This window comes from Xiphophorus hellerii, chromosome 9, assembly GCF_003331165.1.
Source record: "Xiphophorus hellerii strain 12219 chromosome 9, Xiphophorus_hellerii-4.1, whole genome shotgun sequence".
NCBI lineage: Eukaryota > Metazoa > Chordata > Actinopteri > Cyprinodontiformes > Poeciliidae > Xiphophorus > Xiphophorus hellerii.
Genome location: NC_045680.1, coordinates 15,258,570 through 15,285,922, shown reverse-complemented (window position 1 = coordinate 15,285,922; position 27,353 = coordinate 15,258,570). Strand labels below are relative to the sequence as shown.

Here is a 27,353-nt window from a genome sequence, read left to right as displayed (position 1 = left end):
TCTAAATGTTTAGACATGTAAAGACCTAAGTTAATCATGACCATCACCAGTGGCTCAAGGTTAGAAACCTGGTTTGGCAGGTAACCAGTTACCAACAACCTGATTTATTTTCCAGCCGGCTGATTTATATTGTACTTATATCTAAAGAACCCTCCATCTGGCAGAGCCCAAAATCATCAACACTGTAATTAAAATGCAATTACCACCTCTCTCCTCTTCCAGTTACTCAGTAATCCCTGAGAAGTCTCTCCATCTGTGCAGAGTATATACACCCTGACATATGCAAGCACATCAAACACACAACATACTAATACACACACGTAAACACCCCCACACTTGTGCGATTCCCCCCACGCCCCACCCCCCACCCCCATTCCTTTGCACACGCTCAGCTTGCTATCCCTGTCAGCACTCTAGGACAGCACAACAGTCTTACAGCTTCCAAATCTGCTCCTCAACTGAGCTTACAGTGCAAAGCCTATCTGTTTCTGCGCAAATCACTTTTTCATCCTTCTGCATGCTCTCCTTTTTATCATGGTTCCTTCAATCTCGCACATCCTATTCCAACTCACAACTCGCAAGAGAAAAAAAACTTTTTTTCTGTCAAACTACACTTGAATTACTAGAACTTAAAAAAAATATGTCTGACAAAGAATGTAAACTGACTCATTTTTTTATGACATGTCTTCATTATTAAATTATGGAAGTATTGCCAGTGGAAGCTAAAAAAGCATGCTAAAAAAGAAAGTGCACACAGAGAGAAATTACTTTAAAAGTCGTATTGGGGAATGTGCAGCTGTCCATCAGCACAAATATTCGACTATAATTTGTGCCTTTTTAAAATTTCAGTCCCAACAAATAACAAATACCACAGTTTTGTTGTATTTCTGGCTATCTTCTGGCTAATTGTTCATGAAGATAAATTACATGGTAAATAAGAAAACCTTTAAACATCTTGTAAGTGTTGCTTAAAGTTCACATTTAACAAGAATTTGCTCTAAATTGAGCTCACACAATTTCAAACTGAATAAAATTATGCTCATAGTTCACAACCTAAAAATTCTCAATTCACATCATGAACTTGTTTACATCCTTCATAATATTTCAATATGTATAGATTTTAAAACCTTTTTAATATCTGACCATTGCCAGCTAATTTACATATATTTAATTCTTGACTTATTTTTGTGCAAACACATTGCATCTACATTTAGCCAAATTCACAATGAAGCTGTCCTTCCATCACAATTTTTCTCCTTTAGTCAGAAGAAACCAAAATAAGCATGATTTTCTTTATAGTAAAATTTGCCATTTGATATTTTACCTCTAATCAAATACACTTTTAAATCATTATAAGGCTGCATAATAAGGTTACGAAAGAAAACATCTATACTGTTTTTTTTTTATTTGTTTGTTTTTTTGCTATCTTTACGTGTACAATGGTTGTAGAGTAAAGTTAGAAGTACTGAATGCATTAAGTTGCAGCTTCATATTTTTGCTTCTATCTGTTGTCCCTCCAACATCGTAGCTTATAAAATGCCTGCAGACTCGCTCTATAATGACAAATGATTGCTTTATAAGTGAGTGCTAGAATCCTGTTGCTTAAAATGTTCCATACAACAGTGTACTGGGATTATCATAATACAAAATGTCAAACTTAATTCAGATACTATGAAAAACACTCAATAGGTCTACACAATATATGACAAATCAATTGTCGAAATATCACAGTTTCCCACAGTCTTTTATAAACCCGGCTGGCTTCCACGCTTTACTTGTTCCCTCCAAGCTATGAGTCGTTAGATTATTTGTTTGAAAAAGATTTTTTATACACTAATAACAGTGATAGCAAAGATGGGTTGAGCTAGGTTTATAGCTTAACCCACCCACAGATTTGTAAAGCAACATGACTTTGTAGCCACTACACTGAAGCACAGGTAAGAGAATGGCACTGGATTTTCCCAATCATCTCCCCAATAGGTAAAATAGATAAGACAGCAATGAGTGTCGGCCATTATTGTTCAGGTAAGTGGCTGCAGGTAAAGAGAAGGACTAATTGTCTGTGTTCGCAGCTCTGCTGTATAAATTTTGACGCAAATGAGAATCTTTAAAGAATAGATTGTTTTGGATCGATTATAGAAATAATATTTAGAGAATCCTACTGTCCACAAAACCGATTTTTTTGTACACTTAATAATTTAAGGTGAGAATTCTTTTTTCAGACTACATGGCCTTCATATGTTGCTGTAATTACAATTTTAAAGTTGAACAAAAACAGCAGAAAAATACACACAGGACAAAACATTAAAAAAAATAAAAAAAAGGTGTGTCTTATGTTCTTGTATAGCCTTTCACGTCTGTGTCCGTGCACATTCAAACGCCTGTGGGGGGATGTGTATTGAGCTGTCCCTCTAGAAATAAAACCATAATTACTTCTGACTAAAACTGTAATTAAAATGTATCACAGCTGCAGTCTTACCTGTGTGTATTCGAGTGTGTCTCTGTATGCCTTTGTGAATGTGTTTATGAGATTGTGAGTGAGTGTGTGTCACAGTAAAGGGACTTCAGTGAGTGCCAGACATAAATCACCTCCACACGCAGATCACCAGCCAAGGGACAGAGGGATGGGGGTGGAAGAGAGATTATGGAGGGGTGGACGAGAAAAAATGAGAAAAAGTGGAAACGACAAAAGAAATACAGCAAAGATAGCAGGTAGACAAACTTTTATTTTTCCCAAATCATAGCAGCCAGAAAATTGTTAATGTATTTATTGTTTGATATAACATCTAAAATGAGAGCCAACTATACAATTCAGACAAAAGCCAGTGGTATGCAGTCATGAACCATGCTTTCACTTCTAGTGTCTCTGAGTGTGAAGGCATGGAGAGAGGTGAGGGAGGAAGCAGTGGGATGACAAATAGTGACCAGCTGGAGCCACTGGGGTTAAACACAATTGTTGTAGCAGAAAGAGGACATTATTGGAAATGGGTTTGCCACCGTGGGCGCCCCTGTTGAATAGCTTTTTCCCTTCTCCCAGGCAAGCAATGATCTCTTTCGGTGCACAAACACACACACATGCACACACTTCGACAAGAAGGATCTGCAATAACCTGCTGGAATTAAGTGGGTATCATGACAGACAGAGCGCCGCGAATTGTGGCGCAGGAGGTGATGTTGCTAAAGGCTAAGGTGCCTGTTTACAAAGCCGGTGCAGAACAATGGCAATGCATAACTACAATGGCTGATCATCTTCACAAGGAAGTCTGTTAGGAGACACACCTACAATCATCCCTCAGCATTCCCTCATCCACCTTATCAGAGCATCCCCAATAACAAGACAGCAGGAGCTGTTTGTTTTCTGAGTCCATTCTCTGCATGACTCCGGAGACATGATCCTCTGCTACCGGTGGATGAGATAGCCTTTTACTGGACTATATAGTCTTTATGAGCTCCTCTCACAAACGGCACAATACGCACAATCAAATCGGACTCCATCAAACAAAAGACATTGGTCAATGAAAAAAAACAAAAACAAAACTAGAATTAAATTATCTAGATGTTTGCTTAAGGGAATTGTCACAGCACTAAGGAGTTTTATCTAAAGCAACCCAATGAAGCATTTTGCAATTATTTGACATTTGCTTTGCTTACTTTGATTGGATAAGACAGACAAAGCTTTTATCTGTGTAAACTGGGATGGAGGAGAGAAATGCTTTGATTTTGGGAAGAGGTAGATATATTGATTTTCTTGACATTGGATTCTCCTTGCCATCAGAGGTGCTCTTTCCTCTCAGCTCTGATTACCTATTTGTAGAGCAAGCTGGGCTTTTTTATCTTATCAGTAAAGATAAAATGAAGGTAAAAAAAGAGCTTCTACCACAAGGAATCATGTCTACCTAGCTATCAAGTTTTTATCAGGGTCTAAGAAGAGTTGTAGGATATAGTGGAAGGTCAGACATTCAGTATAAAAATAAATAAATATTCCAAACAATAAAAGATTTACTTTTTTTTTTACTTCATGTTCAAAACTCTTTTTAAAAAACAGAAGAGAGAATAAAGAGAAATGCAAAAGCTCTGCACACTATAATTTAATTGCCTTGAAAAACGTTTTTCACATTTTTCAGTGCTATTGAGATTTTTTTGTCATAAGCCAACACAACGTAAGGAAAAATATGAAATAAAAGGAAAATGACATATGGGTAAAACATTTTTACAAAAGAACGTTTGTGGCATGCAATTATGTTCTGGCCCCCTGAAAGCATTAAATGGTGTGTCTCTACCAGTTTTGCACATAGAGAAAGGAATTTTTGTCCATTCTCCTTTTCAAAATAGATTACACTCAGACAGGATGGACAGAGTTCCTGGATAGTAAATTTTAGGTCTGGGCACAGATTCAAATTTGGTCTTTAGGCCTCAACTTTAGTCAGAAAGTTAACAATTACTGTAGTCTTGGTGTTCTATCTTAAATGATGGATAGAAAATTTCTGCTTAAAATCTCCAACGCTTGAGATTTTGTTGCATAACCTAATCCTGCTCCAAACTTCTTAACATTTTTATCTGACTTGTGTTATATTCCCTGCTGCTCATGACACTCGCTGTTCACTAATGTTCTTTAACAAACTTTGAGCTTTCACAAAACAACTGTATTTATACTGAAATTATATTAGACACACATGGGCAGTATTTAATAATTAGGTGGCTTCTGAAGGCACATGGGTTCAGAGCAACATGGTTAGGGGTATAAGTCTAAAGGTTCCTGTAAATTGTTCACTTTACAATTGCCTGCTTCTTTCTATTCATCAGTGAAATAAAACGTTAATGTTTGTGGCTTAAAAGTGACACAAAGCAAAAGAATTTAAAGGTTGTTTATCTTTTGCAAGGCGCTGTAGCATTAGAGCAGGACACACAATATGTGCTTCAGTTTTCTCCTTTCATTCATCTGAGTGAACTGCTGTGCTTGCTGCATTCACCATCTTCCAGACCTACCACCTCCATCTGGGTGGTGCTATTATGTGTGAGCTGCACCCACGAGGCTGTGAATCTCTGTACAGTAGAATCATTTGTCAACATGGCTGTGGATTCATGGAAGGGTCGTTTGTCAAATGCCGTGATGAAGTGTGCAATACTCATCCGAGAGCTGCCTCAGGTGGCTTTCTTATCAAAAACTATACAAAGAATATAACAGTATGTGTTTTTTTGTCTAACAGAGATGGCCAACTGTAAATTGAAGTTCTTATGTTGTATTTCATTCCATCACATGGATTAAATGAAGCTGTAGCTGCTTTTTGCAGAGCTCTGTTTCGCCCCAGCAGGACGTCGGCCCGGTGGCCTAAATCAAGACAGAACTGTTGTCAACTGTGTTGAGGGACCAGAGAACCTGTTAGTTCCACCAGATTGAATTAATCCCCCAAAGATTCACATTCAGGTCAGTGTTAAGATGATGATGAGCTTCACTGTATTGATTTCTCCTAGTTCCCAATCATATTACTGCGCTTTTGGCTTATTCAGTTTCTCCACAGATTTGTTTAGTTCATAATTATGATTATGTTGAGTTACAATGTATTTTGCAGAAGAAACTTGATTAGAGACTTAAAACTGCATTCTTTGATTACATCAAATACCTTGTGTTGGGGGCTCAGGATGAGTTTGTGCATGTCTGCTATATAAACAAAATGTCTTGAACCCACCCCGTTGGAATAGCACTCTAACTACAAATTCAATTGACATCACATTTAAGCAAAACCTTTTCACAGAGAAACAATTTTGTGAATGTAATATTCCTGTTTAAGTTTGCCAAACTTGATAACTTAATGAACTCCTCCCTGAAACAAACTTTAATTTCCCTCTTGAACATAGAGGCACCCTGCATTTTTTTGGCCCTCTCTTGAAAGTCATGGTAAAGGGCAGATGGCTCTGTAATGACAAGGAGCTCAGCCTTGTGCATTGATTTGTTTACTAATAGCTGATGGAAACCCTAGAGCACCTCTTCTCTTTACCACCAGCCATGGGGAGATGAATAATTAATAGCATTTTAGCTCTTTTTTTAGCTGTAAAACAATTACTGAAAGTCCATTCTGTAATGTAATACAAAACCTAAAAAAGGTCTAAGGCTGGGCAATGTTCTGAGATGTAACTCTAATAAGGTAATACATGAAGTACCTTTTAAATGGTTTGATGGCACTAATAAAGTTAGAACAATGAACATGACTAATATCAGCATCAGGGTTCTTACGCATTCCCGTGACAGAGTGTAAAACTTTTTTTTATAAACATTTCCCAGAGTTTTCAGTCCTTTCATTAGCAAATTTATGAAGTAAAACACAAAACTTCACTTTGAATTTATGTCTGGTGTTTCTATATGGGTCTGGCTTTAAATATTTATCTTGCACAGACTGTGAGGTGGGATAAATAGATTGTTGGAACAATCGAGACACAAAGTGTCATGAAAAAGTATTTTCCCTTCTAAAAACATTCCATCTTTTGCATTTCCTTTACTGTATTCCAGATTACCAAATACCTTTTATAATCAACAATAGAAAACCAGTTTTCTAATGCTGGTTTAATTCCTTGGGGGGGGGGGGGGGGGGGGGGGGGGGGAAGTAATCTACTTAGCCCAGCCTACACCCATGTGGGGAAAGAAAACTACACCATTGGTTAAATTACAATTTAACTTGGTTTAAATACCTTATTTTTCATTTTTGAAAACATGGTTCAATTTCACTAGAATTTCTTTAGTTTATTCTCTTACCTGAATAATTTAAATGGAAACTGTCTGTGAACATGAAGATTGAAATTGTTAGACAAATGGAGAAGAAATGGAACAGTGACTCTTCCCAACTGTCCTAAACTTGAACTACCAAAACCAACTCAAATAGTACACCATTGTCTTATAGGAGGCCATCAAAGAACCCAGACTTGCTGTCAAATACTGCAGACCTTACTTGTATCAGCTAAGGTCGGTCTACACGATCCTACAATAAGAAAGAAACTGGACAAAAATGGCATCCATAACAGTTCCCAGGTAAAAAAAAACAATTCTACCTACAAGCACACAAAAGTCAATCTACAAATTTGCCCAAGACGTCTTGATTTTGATGCACTAATTACACAAAAATAGAAAAGTTTGGATGTGTGTTCTATTAAATGTGTAATAAAAATAAAACAAGACTTCAGAAAAGAAGATCTTATCTACAATCAAATGCTCTGGGAAGGTTCAGGCTGCTATCAACTAGAATGTTTTATCTGATAGTCAGATAAAACTGGTTTCATTCCTGGAGAGGTGGGGGGGTCTGACTATCAGCTGTTTTAGCTACTATAGATTTAGGTCAGGAACACTTGGTTATGCATCAGGACAATTACCAAAGGACACAAGCAAGCCGTTGTCTAAATGGCTCAAAGAATAATAATAATAGGTTTTGCAATGGCCTGGTTAAAGCCTGGATTTAAAGTTGATTTAGATGTTGTAGAATGGGCTTTAAACAATGTGTTCATGCTCAAAAAGCCTCGAGTAAGACTGAATTAAAACAATTCTGCTATATTTCACCACAATGATTTAAGCTACTCATTGCTAGTTATCTCTGGGTGGCAGGGTGGTACAATCAGCCAATTACATTTCACATAGGGCCAGATTGGTTAGCTTTTTTTTTTTTTTTTCAATAATAACAGACGATTATCATACAAAATTGTGTCTTGTGTTTACTCAGGCTGTCATGGTTTGCAATTAAAGTTTTTTGTGAATCTGAAACATTTTAAGGTGGCAAAAAAGCAAAATAAGAAAGAAAATCTACAAGGAGGCAAATGTCTTTTCATGGCGTATTTAAATGGAAAGTAGATGGATAGACGGACAAATCGACCATGGGGTAGGGAATAAGGTTTGGATATGCAATTCTTTTTACATGCTATATTTTCTCTCCCACATGCTGCAGAACTGGAAAAGGATCAACTCAAATTCAGCAGACTGCTTAGGAACTCTGTAGCATTCATTGATTGTTTAAAGGTTGGGTGAAAACTGTGGAGTTTTAGCTACGGCATATACCACGAAAATTCAGTTTAGTATTGCATCTCCTTGCATTATTTGCAATTTAGTAACAGTAACAGCACTTGATGCAGTCTGTCAAACATCACTTTGTTCACAAAAACTAAAAAGACAGACAACGGATGAGAGATAATTTAATCTTCAGATAAAACCAAAAAGCAAAGACATAGATCTTGCACAGAAAACAGAACACTTTAATCTTTCTTCTCCCAAGGCTAGAAAAGAAAGACAGACAAAATGATAGGGAGATGGAGAGCCTGCAAACAAACAGACTGATAGAGATGTTGATATAATTGAATGTGACTTGCTCCTAGCACCCACCCAGCCCTGTGTCCATCTGTGGGCAGCCTTGGACCCACCACCACCCGCAACAGAAGCCAAACTGTCTCACTTTTTCCTCACTTAATGCACAAATGCACGCACAAAGACCCATACACACACAAAGACAACATCTGGAGTGTGCACCAGTGGACTTAGGCTAGTGCCAACCTGCCTAATAGCCTATGGAGTCAATTATAAGAGGGGAGAAATGTTCTGGCTTAATCGCTAATGGTGCCATCTGGATAATAGCAGATTTCTGAGAGGAACTTTTGCTTCTTCCTCTTACCTGGTCATATGGGAATGTCTCATCAGATCATTGGTCTGTTTTTGGAGAAATGGAGTAGAACAAAAAAGATTGAGCAGTTTTTCACTTTTTAATGAAGCTCCTTATTGCAGAGGGCTACTAGCCAGCAAGTTTTTTTTTGTTTGTTAGGTTGTTTTTTTTGCTTCCAAAATAACAACCACCTTATGAAGGGATGTTCACTCAGTAGGTTAATTCAAATTGAAATGCCAAGATTGTGTTGACTCAAAGAAATTGAATTGAAGGCATTATTGATCAATGTTTATACCATCCATCTGTCAATCCATTCATTGTCTATACCTCCTTATACTTGTAAGGTCCTGGGGGTTTAGGATGCGGGGTGGTGGGGATTACCAGAGCAAAGGATGCCTTTGACATCTGAAGCCAGAAGTGGACCCTAAAACCTCTCAATCATCTCACAGTGGGGCAAACTATCCTGAAACTAAGGTCATGGTCTGGTAAAAGGGCTTCTAGAAGTTTCTCACAAAAGTGATTTCAGCTCAGTGGGGTGGCATTAGTTATTAGGTGATGTAGTCTCTTCAATAATTATGGTGTTAGAACATGCATGTTTAGTTGTATTTTAAACAAGATTAATTTTCATTTTCTTTTCAATGAAAATAGATAAAGAATAAACATCATGTCAAAATTTTTGATAAACTGAATATTTAATGGGATTTCAATTCAGACATTGGTGTGATTAAATGTATCAGTAAAAAACTGGCAGCTAAAAATAAAAAAGAAACTCATCATACAACAAAAGCAGTAAGACTGTTAAAAGATCTATTTCCCAATGCTTCAAAGTTCACTGCTTTTTTTTTTTAATTCATATATATATATATATATATATTTGTCTTTAAAGACTTAACCCACCAATTCTCAATAGGGGAGCTCCAAAAGACTGAACATTTTATGACAAGCTTGATATTGTTTCTCAGATAATTATCTAACTCAAAAGTTTGATGCTGTCAAAGTCCTTGTTTCTCTGTAAACTGTATATTTTTTACTGGTCTGACAGTTTATGTAATTTCCTAACAGAATTACAATTTCCAGACTGTAAAACATACAGCTCTAAGTGCAACTCTGTTTACTGAGGCTCAGTAAATGTTTGTATCCCTGCAAACGTAACCTCTCTTTCTCTGCTGTTTTCCTATTAAGATAATGTCAAAGGACAAAAATTCTTGAGACAACTGCTCCACAAAATCTAAGGAGCTGTTTAAGACATCCCAAAAAATTGGTGCTCAAAGAGATGTTTCTCCATTAATATTTTTTTTCCGCTAAACTGTGAACTTGCTCACAACTGCCTATGTTGTGGCATTTTAACTCCAGCTCTATTGCCTGGAGCACAATGCAGTAGTATCAATTTCCCCTCTACAGCAGGTGATATTTTAACAAATGTGTTCCTGCAACAGCCAGTAAAGCTGAGGGCCAGATAGGTGCAAGGTTATTTATTGAGACCTAAGAGGAATGCTGGCAGGAGAGGTGGGCAGCCAGGTAGGAAAGCAGGAAGCTAGATAAGACAACACAGAGATTGCCCCAAAAACACATGGGACTGAGGGAGTCCAGATACAGAGGAAGAAGGACAAAAAGGGGGAGGGCGAGGGAGCAGATAGATTGAAAAACACATTCAGTTAGCGACTGACATAGCACTGCTACCAAATCCAGCTTGACATACTAGACAGTTTTATAGCAAAATAAAGTGGTTTAAAATTCAAGGTCATCTATAAAGATGAAACAGAAAATAATCTTACTACATTAGTTAAGTGGGGAGCTTACACCAGGTGAAATAAATTCAGATATTCTTGAGAATACAAGAAGGATATGATAACTGCTTTTTAAAATCCATTCCAAGTGCAAATAGAATAGCCTTAACTAGAAAATTTCTGAAGAAATTTAAATTGGGCCTGCCAAAGTGTGCCCGTCGGTTGGAACCCAGCGTTCTGATGCTAAAAATTAGCATCACTGCTAAAGAAAGCTGCAATGTACTCGACAGCATGTGGAGAGTCACAAGCATGCTGAGAAATGTGGACTTATGCCATTCAATATGTGAAAAATTAGTGTGTAAGCTAAAATTAGCCAAAATGCTAATGTTAGCCTAAATGCTGTCAGTAGAATGTGGAGCATCACTAGTATGTTGTCTCAATTTGACTTGCTCCATTCAGTAAAAGTCAAAATCAGTTATATAATACACAAATCATTCCGTTGTAACTCAGAGTTCCACCATCATTGTAGTTCTTAACTGCCAACGCAGTCCTCCTCTGCAGTAACTGAGTGTTCCTCCATGACTGTAGTTCTAACCTTCAGCCATGAGTGTAGTTCAAAAGGGGAGCTAAGCCCTCTGCCAACTGTCATGTGTGTGTGAGACAGAAAGGTGGAGAAATAATTACATCTTTGTGAGACACCCAGTCAGTTTTTCTGAAAAAAGCAGTCCGAACAACTCCTTCCCGTTCAGAAACCATGAGAAGTATTCGAAAACCATTTGAAGCGTATGAGAGGACTATCTCCCGTCTCCGATAGTACTGTGATTCATATCTCTAGCTCTCTCACAGTAATAGCAGCGATGAGAGAGAGATGGTGTGCGCTGAGCTCTGAAATTTTTGAGAAAAGGATGAAAATTAATGGCTGGGAGCCTGAGTTTACCCTGTCACATGATTTTGCTCTGAAGCACTTTGACAGAAAACCCGTTAGCCCTAGAAAATTTCGAAAACATTTTACGGGAGCAGGCATTCATATTATGATCGACTTCCATACGAGCGATATTTGTAGAAGTGAGGGCGATTTCAAAATTATTTTGGGGGTCAAAAATCCACTCTGTTTCACACTAACGGAGCGGTAGTTGGTGTCAGTTACACTCTGTGATTCGGATGTTAGAAATTTTGATTGTTTTTCGCTTTTTACGTCGCCATTTTTCGCAAGGCATTTCAATACTTTAATTCTATGTAATGCAGGCCCCAATAAAGAAACATATTGGAAAAATATATTGACGCACCTGAGCAAATTAGAATATTGTCAATAAGTTAACTTATATCAGTAATTTAATTACAAAAGTGAATGTCATATAGTATACAATTCACTGTAATGATTATAGATCACAGGCAACAAGCACAATATAAAAACTGGAATGCTATATGAGACCTATAAAAAGGATGCAGAACACCATAACACCGTGCTGGTTCGGCCAGCAAACTTTTAGATGAATCATCAAAACAGAAAATAGGTGGTGTGCAGTGTATGCTGTATATAAAAAATGTCTATACAGTTTATTTTTAGAGTGTGAGTATGCATACGGTCTACAAAGTCACCACTATAAGGAGAATCTCAGTTGATATTGATGGATCTGTGCTGCCACAAGACAATTTAAAAACATGATGTTAGGGGTAGACATGAAAGATCAAATGTTTAATGCCATAAATTCAATACTTAATATAGTCAGGGCTTTAATTTTGATAAAACATCAACAATTAGGTTTTTCTTGCCTCAATCAAAAACCAGATGGAGGCAGCACACAAACTTTAAAAAAACAAAAAAAAACAAAGCTTCATAAAATGAGACAACAGAACCACAGAAACTTCCTTTTAGCATGTCTGTCTGCCTTAACTAAAAGTCAGAAAGTCGAAGGAGTGCTGTGGCTATGAGGGAGAACAAATGTGCATTTGATTTGTTGTTATTTGTATGAGAAGGGGTTAAAGAAGTAAGTGTTGGGGCTAATGGCACCCTGACAAATGGAGAACTGGGTATATGAACCATGAAATGAACACTGGCAATTGGAAGGCAGGAGAGTTTCAGCATCATGGTCAGCAACAAAGTGCCTGCAACATCTCACTGCTTGAATGATGGTATTCACAAGGCAAAAAAGAAGCTGGGGAGAACAACAGCAGATGACAACAAAGTTACGATGACTGTGGGACACAGGAAGATGTAGAAGAGTCAAACCTGGCAAAAAGAAACAAACTATGATAATATTAAGCTGAAAGATTCATAACATTTGGTTGGAATTGACTATAATAAGCCAATCAAAAGAATACATTTACTTTTCACAAAGTCTATGAAAGTAGACGTCCTCGCAGCTGCCAGCCTGTCTGTCTCCAGGTAAGGTCTGCAAGAGTTTATCAGGGTAGAGCAGAAGGCAGTGCTCAGATAAAGTTAGAGGGAGAAAATAACCTCTACCACCTGGTACCCCCCGCTGTTTGTGAATGTGATTTTTTTTCATTAATTGTTGTGGTGGTGTGGTATACGACCATTACACGGTAAATAAGTCATTAACTATGCTTGCTGCCAGACTGCCCTCGGCCAGGACCTGTATTTGTTGCAGAGGAATACAAGTGGTGGGCCCTGCAGGCATGGAGGCCGAGGTTAATGCAGTTGGGTTGATGACAGACAGCGAGGTTTCCGCAGGAGCATCAGCTTTCTCTGTCTCTCTCTCTCCCTCTTGCTCTCATTACATATTAGAAATAACATAATTTTAAAACCTACAGGTTTAAAGGGGCCTTATGGTAATAATAAAAAGAAAAAAATAGACTATAGAAAGATTTAGAAGTTCGACTAAAGAAGATACGATGATATTTTACCTAAGACTGAACCACAAGATCAGATGTCCAAAGTCACACATAAAGTAAACACTACTTCCGAGTGGTATTTACGGTATTATTTAAATCCTCCACATCCTGCATCATGTGTTTGGATGGCATTTCTTATGTAATCTTTAACCCTTTGAGCTATCATTGTCCATCAACACAATCTTTTATTGATAAAACTTTAAATATATATTTTTAAAAATCACATTGTACATTTGAGTGTTTTGACAGTTCTAATGTTTTAAGCCATTTTTCACACCATTGCACATGGTGACAGTATTTTTGCAAGTTATCATAGTGAGCGAGAACTGAAGGATTATGATTACATTAACTTATAAACTATAATCTGTAAAATTCTAATGATCTTTCTTGCCAGTAGATCAAATTAAATAAATAAAGCAACTATTTCCAAGGTTGCAAACAATACAATCAAAGCCAAAATAGCCAAACCATCCCAAATAAAAATATAATCCATTGAATTCTTTTTCCACTTCTTACAGGTTTGCCTAACTTTTCTTGGTAAATGACATTGAAGGGGGAGTTCTGTCATCCAGGGGGAAAAAAGCTCTGACTTCTCTATATAAAAAGTTTCTGTCCCACTGGGAAAAGATTTCAGGATGGGCCCAGAATAAATTGGAGGGACGATATATGTCTTATGCATCAGAATGTTTTGGGATCCCCAGAAAAAATGGACAGTGTCATTGGAGAGAGGCCTGGCTAGGTTTTCCTCCTGGACATGCCGCCACCTCAGTAACAAGAAGGCAACAGATGGATAAATTAATATTCTTAGAAACAAAAATTGTTGGTAATGTGAAAAATATTACCTCTAGGTTACATTTTAGATTGTTTTACTGAATTACTTTGACCTAAACTGAGGGGATCACTCCACTTTCTCTGTTCTTACCAGGATTCCTGCAGCAGGGCCGCATCCTTTGATCATCAACATAGCTTTAAGACTCATTTTTTGTGTCAAAGCTCAGTCTCATCAATCCAGTCTGAAAGTTTGATCCACACCCTTTTACAGCTTTAATTATAAAAAGGGAAGAAATCTGAATCTTGCCAAACTACAGTGGATTAAACTAAATTTGTAGGCAGGCTTTCTGGAGTCACTGATCAAACATCTCTGCTGTCAATGATTAAATGGGAAGTCATAACAAACATCTTGTGTGTGGGCGATAAATGATAATCTTAAAAATCCACATGTTCTGGCTGTAGAATATGGAGTCAATTCCTAAAAGAGCCAAAAAAGATGCCAAAAGGAAAACATCCGATTCCATCACTCTATGGGGGATGGGAGCTGGTGCTTTTTTGATAGGGCTGTTATTAAAGCCATCTATCCCATTTCACTCTCATAAATGTTCACTCCCTGGACCAAAAAAACTAATCCACACATACTGAGAAGCAGTGCTTTGTTCCCACCCACCTATAGTCCATCAAAGGTGTTTGTGTATGTGCTGAGAAAAAGAGGTGGGGGTTGCATAAAAATCATTCTTAATTACATATTTGTCACATGAAAAGCATTCTACCTATTTTCTCTGAGCTATGGCAGTCTGATTAATTGAGCAACCCTCACATCTAACTGCTCATTATAAACCAAACTTCTACGCCTCTCTGTCTATTTTATCAGTATCCTCTTCCATTCAATTTCTTCTCTCATTCCCTTGGTCCTTGACATTTCCAGCTTTTCGTTCGCAAATACTGGTGTCTATGTGCTTGCTGGATCCACTAGCCACAGAGGCAAGCTCTTCCTTTGGGATTTGGGATTTGACAGCACACAGAGGCTGTCAAAGTCCTAAGTTGGCTAACGATGACAGGACAATTAGAGTGGAGAGGAACACTGAGTTTCTTGCTATCTACCTCTCCAGCTATCATCATTCCTAGCATCCCTGTTGTTTTAGGAGGGGGATCTTTGCCCATGAAAATTTAACTCAGACAATATATTCATTATTCTTGAAGCAGTGAATCACTAATACATTAAGAAATAGCTCAAGTTAAGTAGGGATATATCTGCAATCATTTCTGCAGATTCTTCATTTGAAGCTTTAGAAGCAGTGACAGAAAACTAAAGCATAACTATGTGAACAGAGTACAGTCTCAGTGTGAACATGATCAGATTACATCCCACACAGAGAAAAGACCAGCCTTTGAACCTCATGTGTTTTTGCGATAAAACCACAAGACCATATTGTTTCTGAGCACCGCTGTGTAAAAGAAGCCCTCGTCTCACTTTTGTTGTGAAATAGCGCTTGGCGGTTTGATCTATTTCCATCTTGGATTCCTTTGTGAGCTTACAGGAAGGCACAGGTCCACTGCTTCCCTGGAGATGCTAAATCATGGCATCAGAAAGACAAACAACATCTGTTTACTCTCAAACACAACGCTCTCTAGCAGAGCCGCCGCCATGGTGCAGATATCACACATGCAGAGCACACAGAGCAGCGAGGTGTCTTTATCGCTGTGTGATCCTCCCAATCAAAGTTGTGTTTAAAATCCCAGCAAAGTTTATTTTGTTCAAAATCTATGAAAGGAAAACTCCTCTGTGAAGCAGAGCCAAGCTGTGCATTTGTTGTCCAGATTCTTGCAAAAGTATTGATGATCCTAAAACTTTTAAACCTGTTACAACCGCAAACTTCAATTGTTTTTATTGGTTTACTTCTGTGAATTTGAATGGTTACAGATTATAAGCCTGAAGCTTGTCCAGTAGCTTTCAAAATACTTCTACAGTTCACAACTATACATTCCTGTTGGATGTGAAGTGAAATGAGAATAAGTCAAATTGCCTTTAATGCAAACACTCAGGATCGTCATGTCCTGGGCGACAGACAGTCTATATCAATGTGAACCCATTGGAAAACGTTAAACGTCTGTAATGTTGGGAATGGATCAAACATGTAAGAAAAAGTGCTTTATTCATCTCAGAGAAGACCAAATCTGAACTTTTTGACCTACATCCAAAACGTTAGGTGTGAGGTCTGTGCTTCACCCTCAGCACGACATCATAACATCATCATGTCCAAACATGATGATGTCAGCATCACGATGCAGGGATACTTTTTTGAGCAGGAACAGAGAAGCTAGTGAGAGTTCATGGGAATATAGATGAATGTTGATTCATCTATATTAATGTAGGGCAATACAAAGAACCTATTATAGACTACAGAAACAAAAGACTGGGGTGGAGTTTAACCTTCTAGTAGCATGATAGCCTTCAACAACCTGTGCAACAATTGAATAATTTAGATCAAAGCATACTCATTTGCTAAAATGGTCTAAATTTATCAGAGAATCTGTAGCAAAACGTATTCCCCAAAAATCTGTTTCCTGAAGTAACAGATTTTACTGTTACTTCAAGAAAATCTGATGTGTGGTGTTAACATGGGACAACTGGATGCAAATGAATGCACAGTTGATATTTCTTTATTTTTTCAAATTCCTGTCATTTTATTTTCAATTAGGAATTATTTGCCACCGTGTGTTGGTGTATCAGATAAAGTCCCAATACCTTGAAGATTGTGGTTTTAATGTGACAAAGAAACATTTTAGGAGCCATAATGAATTCTGCAAAAAACTTCAAGCCCCTACAGACCCTCCTCATTCCAGAAACACAGTGTGGATTTTTTCTTTTCATTTATCAGGCTGAAACATAAAGCCAATTTATTTAACTTTTTTCACAATCAATGGTTGTTCGCGTTTTTTGGAATTCTTTGTAGTATTCTGACCATTTATTTGTTATTTTTATATTCTACTTTGATCTTGCTTCTTTATTGTATTTCTTGTATTTAGTTCTGAGTTCACTTTTCTATGTTATTTGCATATTTCCTTTAGACTATGTTTAGCATTCACCACTTTCGTTTTTGTTGATTTCCTCCTCAGATTCCCTTGTCCCCTTTTCCTCAGCCTGTTTGCCTCCTGTTCCAGCTGGTTTGTAATCACCCACCTGCATCTTGTCAGAAATCTACTCCCCAGTATTTAAGACTCCTATTTTCAGTCAGTTCTCACTACATTCTGCTGTTTCAGCCCACGCCTTGTTTTTCTGTCAGGTCCTTTTTGGTTTTCATTTAGTTAGTAAATTTGTTCACTTTCCAAAAATAGCTTCGCACCGGGGTCTTGTAAAAACTCTCAGCATCACATCTTTGTCCTAAAAGATCTAATTTCATGCAAATCAAACTGTATTGTATTTCAGTTTATGAAAGTCTGGAATGCCCCGACCTCTTGGTATTTAATCTGCTTGCTTGTATTAAATTATAAACTTCCCAATGTTAGTGCAGTTTTGTCTAAGTGCTATTAAAGATTAATGATCAAAGCAGTACTGAGGGCTATGTGCTACTGAACTAATTTAATGTCTGCATATGTATCATTGTGCTGGTGTGTCCATATGTAGATGTTTCTGGTCACCGAGACATAAAACACTCACACCAGATGTGACCATGTCATCTCAGAACAGGAAGTTGTATCCCCCAAGGGCTCCGATGCACACACTTTGCACAACCAGCTTGAATACACAGAGGTTTATTTAGCGGCATCTGACTTTGGGATATACACCTACAGGCACCAATGACAAACAGGACACAAACACACACTGAGATACAATGATCCTGCTGACACCGTCTCCACAATATGAAGCTGAGATGTAGAACTCTGCATGAACTACTGCATTTCACATATAGTCACAAACAAAACAGAGAAACACTCTTACTGTAGCAGCAAGGCAAGCACATAATCTCATGCTGTACTGTATGTGTGTATTAGAGTAAGTGTGTGTATCTTCGCCACTGGAGTGACTATAAATGTCGCTCTTCACAGCATGCTCTTTGTGCCAGCACGCCACCTGCAGCTAAATCCCCACCCAGTGTTACTGACAGCACATGGAGTAAATTAGCCCTACTGCCCTGACCTTGCCATGTGGGGTCAAAGCACAGTCTGAAAGTGTCTCTTTCAAAATGCTGCAGCATCACTCTGCTATCTTTTTGGGTTCTGCACACACACAGTAAAAAAGAATACAAAACCGTGTTTATATCAGTACAGAGATTAACTATTATAATAATAGATTTTTTATTTTTTGATATAAACCAGTAAATGAAGACATACATTTCATTGTTAAATAATAAACAATTAGAGTGGTGCAATGTAGGATTAGGTGACCTTAGAGGCATATAAGCCAACTATCTATATATTACAGTACCATACCTGATGTAAACTCTACAGACACAAGGGACGGTTGGGGGATCCTGCTGTAAAATGGTCCTTGGTGGTGGCTTAGTCCTTCTAACACTGTGTACAGTTCTACAGCCTTAAAACGCATAGTGCCAAGCTCAACAGTTAATTTTTTTCTTATACAGAATGCACCTAACCTTGTATAGGTTGGCAACAAGTTAGCCAGTGCCGAAAATGAACATCATCCTGCCAACTAGTGATTTGCGCTCAAAGGGGAAGGCGTACAGTAGGCGATGTCACTTCCTCTCTATTCATTTTCTGTAGAACTTGCATAATGTGGGGACAATTGCTAACCCTCCACCAGCCAAGCGACTGATGACATTAGTATAATGAAATTTTGCACTTGTACACATAGACCTGCACATGCAGGCTTACAACATGACAAATGTTTAAAAAAATCTTTAGTTTTTGTATCTATAAAAGTTTTTCAGTCCATGCAATTAAAAGAAGCTGTATTTTTGGGGGGTAATGTTGTTAACAGCAGTAAGCCAGGCTACAACTATAAAGTCCTACTGGTTTCCAGGTTTGCAACTGGGACTTCTGCAACTCAGCTGTGATGTCATTCCCAGATGTGAGTTCTGACTTCAAGGACAGTCTGAACGAAGCAAAAGATTGACTGAGCAAAGCATTACTGACATTTTTATGAGACACTCTTTGAAAAACTGTCAAAACTTGTAAGAGAGGTCCAGAAAGTCCAAAATTGTGCTATGATTGAAATAGGCATAACAGATAGTTAGATGAGATAAACCCTGGAATTCTAAGGAACTGCAAAATATAGTTTCAGATTTCTGAATCTCACAGTATCCCCCTACAAAGTATAATAAAAATGTGTTTGTGATGTAACTGCATATGATCACTGCAGTACATCATATAGACGAGCTGTACATCTCAATCTCATCTCCCACTTGATTCCATCCCAAGATCACTGATTTAAACCAGCAACACTCATATCAAATGGGTTACAAGACTTTGACTTTACTTTAGATAAGGAATAAAATCTCATAAGATACTCATTGATGCTGACTGACAATGGCTGTACAGGAAATCTAAGTGCTCAATTATTTACAACTGAATTTCAAAAAGAAGCACATATATTGGAGAAAATTATTAAATGTTATTCCAGATTAGAGGCAGATGAAGATAAGACATATTAGAATGTGATTTCTGGATTGAAATCCACAGTTCACTCTAATATTGTTTGCTTAATTAATATTTTGGAACAAACAGGACAGATTGTTATTCGGGAAACTTTATAAAAACCAAAGGCATCCTTTTTATTCCTGAAGATGCCACTGTAACACCAGTAGCTGGAAACTTTAATCTCTCATCATCTCTTTATACTTATTTAAGCGCACAATCAAATTAAATCAAAACAAAGCATGTTTTATACATTCAACGAGTAATTTCAGCCATTTTTCAATATTAATTATTCAGAATAAAAAGCAAAATTTTTCGCCTTAATTTTGACTTATCCCACTTGTTGACTAAACCTATTGTCATTTTGTCTCCCTGAATAACCTTATATATAAGCAGAAATACTCCAATATGGCCCATCATACAGGCAAAGAGTAAACTGCAAGGCAAAATTTGTTTGACTATTTTGCAGTCCTTCCCCTCATAGGGTGTATATTAAAATAGCAACTTGTCAGCAGCATCCCCGTACAATAAAGCAGCATCCAACAGACAGCTTGGTCCATCAGCACACTGTTAAATTACAGCCATCAGCGCCCCCCCGTCCCCGCTCTAGATCTAAACTCTCATTTCTAGCACCAGGAGAACAATCTGCCGAGTAATTAGCCTCCACCAACAGACAGTTACAGAGAGAAGGAGGACGTTTGGGTTGATTAAATTATTAAACCACACAAACAAAAGACAAAAGCAGCATCAAAGAGGCGCTGCGTCTCTCCTTCAAAGCTCCTCGCTGTTCCCTAAATACAGAATACACAAAATGTGTTCTCCCAAGCCACCGGTTGGCATAATTGACTAAATGTGTGCATTTCTTCAGGAGTCTGTGTCAGTGTGTGCGTGTTTACTTTGATTGGACTCAGTTCTCTAACTGCTATCTAAAATAAGCAAGTGGTTAACGACAACATTATGCCCCGAACACCCTAAGCTCCCTCTGCTCTAGGAACCCTTAACAGAAACATGTGCACATGCCCCACATGTCTGCTCACATACACATTAAACAATACTCTAATTACAACATTTATAACTCCCTGTTGCCTCATGCGCCTCCCCAACCACCTACCCAGAAATCTGTGAATCTGGAATTGAATTTAGCCCAAGTTGAGGGCTGCGCTGGCATGAAAAGACTATTTGATTAGAACGGCAGTTGTTTCATTTGTGGTGCAGCAGATTGCAGAGCCTCTCTATCCGGTGTGCAATCTGTATTCATTACTCGGTGTAAAAGGATGATCCATGTCCTGACACCAGGCTGATCATTTCATGCAGATGCACAGCAGCTCCACAAGGCCCTTACCGAGTCCCCATAAAAAGCCTCCTGCTGGAACCTCAGCATTTTCCCCCTCCTCTTTTCCTCTCTTATAACTTTCTCCTTCATTCCTGATCACTTTTCTTCCTCAAAACTTGCACCCTATGCTTTGATGAGAAAAACTGATACACCGATACATGTTGAAATCTTGTTACTGCTAAGGGTAATTCAGAGAGGTCTGTTAACCAAAAAATGGTTTTGGTTTAGAATTGTTGGAGGAAGCTGTAGTACCCAGAGAGAACTCACCCATTGATGGGGAAAGCATACAAATCCCACACAGAAAAGGCCTCAATGAAAATCAAACCTGGACCAAAACAAAACAGCATAGCTGAATAACAAACTGCATTTCTGCAAATAGTGATTTAAAAATTACATAGTGAATATAACGCAGATTGACTGAGGGGTGAGACTCAGTGTAGTTCAAAGTCGGTCAAACCTTCTGCATAAATTATAACAAATAATACAAAATATACAGTAGATCTTGATATTTTACATATGAATATTTTATTTTGGGAGATAATTAAAAACTGTGGAAAAACTTTATTAATATTTTCAAGTTTAGTGAACAGCAGTAGGAACAAATACCAATCTAACTTTTAAATGCAGACACAAGTTCTGTACTCTAAGTCCTTAGCCATCCAAAATACCTAAAACACCAAATGTTTGGCAAGTGGTTTTATGTAATCACTTGGTTGCTCTTTTAGCTTGTAAGAAATGAGCTCACATTAGCTGCATCTGAACTAATTAACAGAAATAATTATTGATGTTCATATAGGTAAATAGGACCCAAATTTGCCCAACTTCAACAAAAAAAACAAGCCTGGAGTTTTAAATCATTTCTGCTGTCCTGTATTCTCTCCTATTCTGTTTTGGAGGGTTGTCTGTTTCTTTTTTTCAAATAGAGCTTTCGTAGACTTCATGGTTACAAAACTAAAGCATTCGGCATAAGTATTCAGTAGAGTTTTTACTTTATATTTTTGACTCTTTAGAAAGTGAACGCTTTAAGCTTAGTATACGTGTCTGCTGTTTGAATAAAGGATATCTGAATGCATTATAAAAAAGTCTGTTTTATTTCAAAGTATGCCTCTAATCTCTGCTCCCTCCTTTTAAAGCAAATCACACTAAAAATAAGGCAATGAATTTTGATAAGGAACCTTGCATCAGCAGCGATAACCCAGGGAAAATTTATTCCGGTATCAGGAGGACAATTTGACAATTCATTCTGTCCTTTTGTTCAGGCCTTTATGAACTGATCTTGGGAGCATCAGCTTTAAAAATTAAGAAATATGCCTTAACAGAACAAGGTTACTCGTGAGACCATACCTCCCCGACAAAATATCTCAGGTTTTGGACTTTTAAACCACAATTTATTCCACAGCATTACTCTCTTCAATGCTGTGGAACTACAATTGTCAAGTTTCTGGGCCTATGTGATGTGTGTTTGAAGTTGAATAATCCCTTTGGCAAAGTAAATTCACTCCATTTTTAGTCTGTCAACAGGGGAAGCTTAGAAATTAACTTCCAACGAAGAATGCATCAACATGCAATGGATACATGCCTATCTACCTTGAGCCATATGCTGCCAGGGCATAAAGAACAGAAAAGAAAATGCAAATAAGAAAATTAAGGGGGAAAAAAGCAAGAAGGACAAGAAATCCAGTTGACAAGCACATATGTGAGTTTGTCCCCTGGAGTCTAATCCCAAAGCTGTTTCCAAAAAAAATCTTCAAGAGGACATTTCAGTGCCATCCTGCCACAAGCAACTGCCATCTACCAGCTGTATGCTGTCCATATCTGTAGCCACGCAACGCCAGCAATGATTAGCCTATGTTCAGGCAATGGTCCTCTCTGGGGACCTGTCTATCTTCTTGTTCCACTCTCGGGTGAAGGACATCACAACCCAGACATGACGGCAGAGGGATGAAAAGGGCACAGGAGGGAGATAGGACGAACAGAGGTGGAGCAGACAGGCGTGAGGTGGGCGAGGTGATGTGACTCTAAATCCTGCACCACCTTGAGAGCAGGAGAGGAGTTTGATATGATGAACCACACAGACATGGCAGAGACAGGCCTTCCAAACCAGAACATTGACCAAAGCCAATTTAATAGTACGGTCAAGTAAGGACTACTTTTATAAAGGCTATCGGTGTTGCAAATCACAACTAGAGGGTACAAAATCGATACTGCTGTACTGCAGAACTATAAATAAGCTGGTGTTGCCTTTTGTTATCGTGTATATATTCTAAAAATAGTTTATTAAAACTTGTAAACCCCTGTACACATTAAATGAGTGGGAAACAAATGAGGAAAATTAAACATGTTCCTTAAAAGAGATAAATTGCTAGATTGCAATACAGGCAGTCTTTTCCACACTGCTTGTTAGGCTATCAATCTACTGTTGATTTTGCTGACTAGTAAAAGCAGGAAATATAGATCAGTGAATATATTTAAAGTATTTTTATGAATCTGAGAAAAAAAAGACCTTAATATTTCATTTCTGTTGGTCAGAAATGTCCGAGCTCTTAATTTTCTCCTTTATTTTTCTGCAATTATAATAGTAGTCACCACAGAAGTTAACTCATAAGTAGTTCAGAGAAAACTAACAACCAAAAACTACAACAAAATCCAGAAACAAACATCATGCTAAGGTGTTTGTACAATAAAAACCTTAGTGCTAAGACTAGCACCTTAGCATGTTGTCTATAAAAAGAAAAAGTAAGATTCAACTATAAAAGAAATCTAAAAGAAAAGCTTAAGTCAAAATATAGCCTAAACACTAACGCATTGCAAAAGTGGTAAGATTAATTAATATACATTTGTTCATTTTTAATATAAAATCCATGGTGATTGTTATGTCTGCTTCTGACTGCAACTGCATATCAAATTATACTAACGGCTCTGAAAGAGTCATTTTTACTTGTGTAATTTGTTTTATTTATTTGATCTTTTTTTCTAAGTGCTTAGTCCTAAGTGAGCTGCAGTGGGTAAGAACATGTTGAATAATTAGAAGAAAACTGGGAAAATAAAAACTTGAAGTTATTAACGTGCAGTAACAATGGAACAGGAGAAGAAGGGTAACTCAGATAGCGTGACCGGAAGAAATGCCAAAACAGAATGCATACAATGGAAACAATATCTCACCAGAACATACAGAACGTTGAGGAATCCACCAGAAAGAGAAAAAGAAACAAACGTGACACTAAAACTCAAACCTAAAATGAAAAAAGCTAATATAAAGCCTTCTACAGAGTGACAAAAATTATGTGACTCATCAGTTATTGGTACAGGTGGTTGATGCCTTCCCAGAGGTGACATAATATTGCAGAAATCTTCAACCAGGCTGTGGTAAGTCACTGCACATTTACAGTTTTTTAGTGGATTTCTATGACACTGCTTCAGATTTACTTCACTATTGAACAAAACCAGACCACTGTTTAATTTATAGCAATTTCCTAAACCATACTACTGGAAGCACCAGCTGTAGGAAAGTAACATTGACTGATTGATATAACCAATGGGGGGATCTATAATGCTTTCGTGATAGTTGTAACATTCTTTGGAATAATCAACTCATACATTTAGGAGAGCATTGTCAAAAAAAGGTGAAGCAAAGATGACTCTTTGGGAGTTCTACATTACACTTGGCCTATTCTTCTTTGGTTCATTCTTTTCTCTCATTATGGAGGGTAGCTGCCTTACACTGTGCCTTCTCTTAGTAAGTGAAGCTTACAAATCACTTCTGCAGCAGTTTGAGGAGTTGAAGGCACACGGTGCAAGGTTTTACTGCTCGTCTTCTATGAATGGCTCCCCGAAGGCTCCTATGATAATAGCTCACAGCCGTGCCCTTCACAGACTCTGACATCAAGCACACCCCTAAAGCAAAATGGAAAGGAATGTCAATTTACTTAGAGGGGTATTATGTCTATTCACCAACTGGTTTCTGATCATAGCATGGGCCAGGCAAAGCAGGACTGAAATAGTGGTTCAAGGAAGTCAGATCAACATTCTTTTAGTATTAGTACTGGATGCAATTTGTTTTACACAGATCCCATTTTAAGAGCATTGTTCAATTTATTCTAAACTAAAATAGACATTTCTTTAAATTACTATATCAATACAACACTTAAAGTTGAGAACAAAGTCTGCAGTGATATCTTATATTCAGATCAATGCTTGAACAGTTCTTACTTACATTAAGAATGTCTCTAAAAAGAAATCACACACATACACTACTTGCGTTTGAACAGGAAAAAATTAAGGATGTACTTAACTTATTTGTGAAATACTGGTTTAAGTGATTTTCAAAGATTCTAGACTTTCTTTACAACAAGAAAGTATTTAGGTAAAGCTTGACTATGTCTGAAAATAATTTAATGTATTGTGCTGAGAACATTAGTCGTAATAACTATTTATTAGACAACCAGACCATACCAAGATGATACACTCTAGACTCCAATAAATACATCTGACCTTCTAACCCAACACCATCAGAAGATGTTAGTCTTAGTTTTAATCCCTTTACTGTCACCCCCAAAACACTTCCATGTCATACATGGGTTATGTGAAGACACCGGTGTCCTCATGACGATTAGGTTCAAACAAAATGGACCATGGAGTTATTTTAAACTCTATTTAGCATCTTATATCAATAATCAGCATTACTAAACAGCAGACTCTATAGACATTCACTTACTGATGCAGACAAAGAATGTCAACTTAAGTCCTGTTCCTTTTAAAGGTGTCTCTATTTCAACATACCACAATGAAAGAAGTAAGTCAAAAGCTTCACCTTGAGAATGTGTCTGAATGCTTAGGAGACAATTTAATAGCTTGATTTAAGTATTTTGGACCAGGCAGATATCTAAAAGTTGAAGGTGACGGTCCAACGAGGACAAAAGATGTCAGACAAACCCAGAATGTTTCATAACAGCTATTTGTTATGCTGGGGTACAAATATCTCTCTGAATGAAACATGTATGTCTATAAGGTTTATTTTTGCATAACTGTGACTTAAATGTAGGCATGCCCAAGAGTCAAGTGGTCAGTCTGTCTCAGTCAATGGAACAAACTTGACCAGAATTAGTCTTAGCTTTTTGAGGTAAGTGAGTGGTTCGATAAACACAAAAAAGAAGGACGTACAGAAAAAAGACATCTATCCATCCAGCCACCCATCATAACCGGTGCTACAGTGAAGCCAATTTTCACAAAGCTGCTAAGCTGATTGAGGCAGACCAAATCTGTTTCACCAGCTTACATTCCTTCAAAATGGCCATCTCACTTCCAATATCACGGGCTTTTACTGTTCCCCATTCCCTTGGCTCAGGCTGAGAGTTAGCAAGGCTTAGCTGGATGAAACACTCCAACAGCCCAGTTCTTCCCTGGAACTCACTGATATCTTTATAACACAGCCTTTTGCTTATACTGTAGCTACACTTGGTTGGATTATTTATTCATGCTATCATTTTTGGACTGTTTAATTTTCTGCTTTTTTGTTTCATATGCTCTTTTCTGGCTTACACTAAAGGAGATTCATGTGAATTCTAGTTATTTAGGGATATTGAAAAATCTAATCACAGTGCCTATAGACGTTTTGTAAACGCACCTTGGAACAATTGCAAAGCCAGCACTTACCAACAACACCTTCTACAGGGTTAGAGTAAAATCACAGAGGACCTTTTAAAGAAAGGAAATTGGGCAAATAAAAAACAGCTTCAAATAAAAAAGTTTGTTAAAAGTCCTGTAGGAACAACATGAGAGCATAACAGCAGTAGTTGCTGCTACCACCCATGTTTGTGTTGTTTGGGGGCTTCCATTTGTTTTCATATTATGTTATGTTACATTATGTTTTCATATACATAATGTATAAAATATCTCCAATGATTTTTGTTATTCCTCGGCCTTGTTAGCCTCTGTTTCTCACCTACACTTTTTCTGTCATTTTGCCTGCAAATATCCTGTCGGTCAGCCTGATGGTACTGGTCTATCTGGCCTGGGATCAATTCGGCACTGAGCTGAGGCCTCCCATTCATCTCAGTGCCATAAAATGTGATTAGTGCTGACTACAGCACTGCGGGGAGATGGGCTGATAGGCCTGATAGCCTCAGATAGGCAGGGCTGGACACTCAACAGAACAGTAGCAGCAACAAAACACTGAATTTTCCTCAACCGTTCACTTTCATTTTCCTTTTTCCTGTTCATCTGTCACTTCATTTTTTTATTCATTTTAGTAAATCTAGCTTTTGTTCCATTTTGATAATTTCACATCTCTTTGTGTAAATAAACAATTTGAGAATGTTTATTGTTTTCTTTTCTTTTCTGCTATTTTAAAACTTACAAGATGTTACCCATGCTTAAATACCAACACTGTCAAGCCTGCTTGTACTGCAACAAAATATTCAAGTATTGGAAGCCACCCAGTGT

The 27,353-nt window shown here is 37.7% G+C and overlaps 1 protein-coding gene across 1 annotated transcript in view; it reads right to left on the bottom strand.

Moving 5' to 3' along the window:
• The window catches only part of agbl4 (AGBL carboxypeptidase 4), a 303,893-nt gene that overhangs the window by 254,101 nt on the left and 22,439 nt on the right, over positions 1-27,353 (bottom strand). The window lies entirely within an intron of this gene.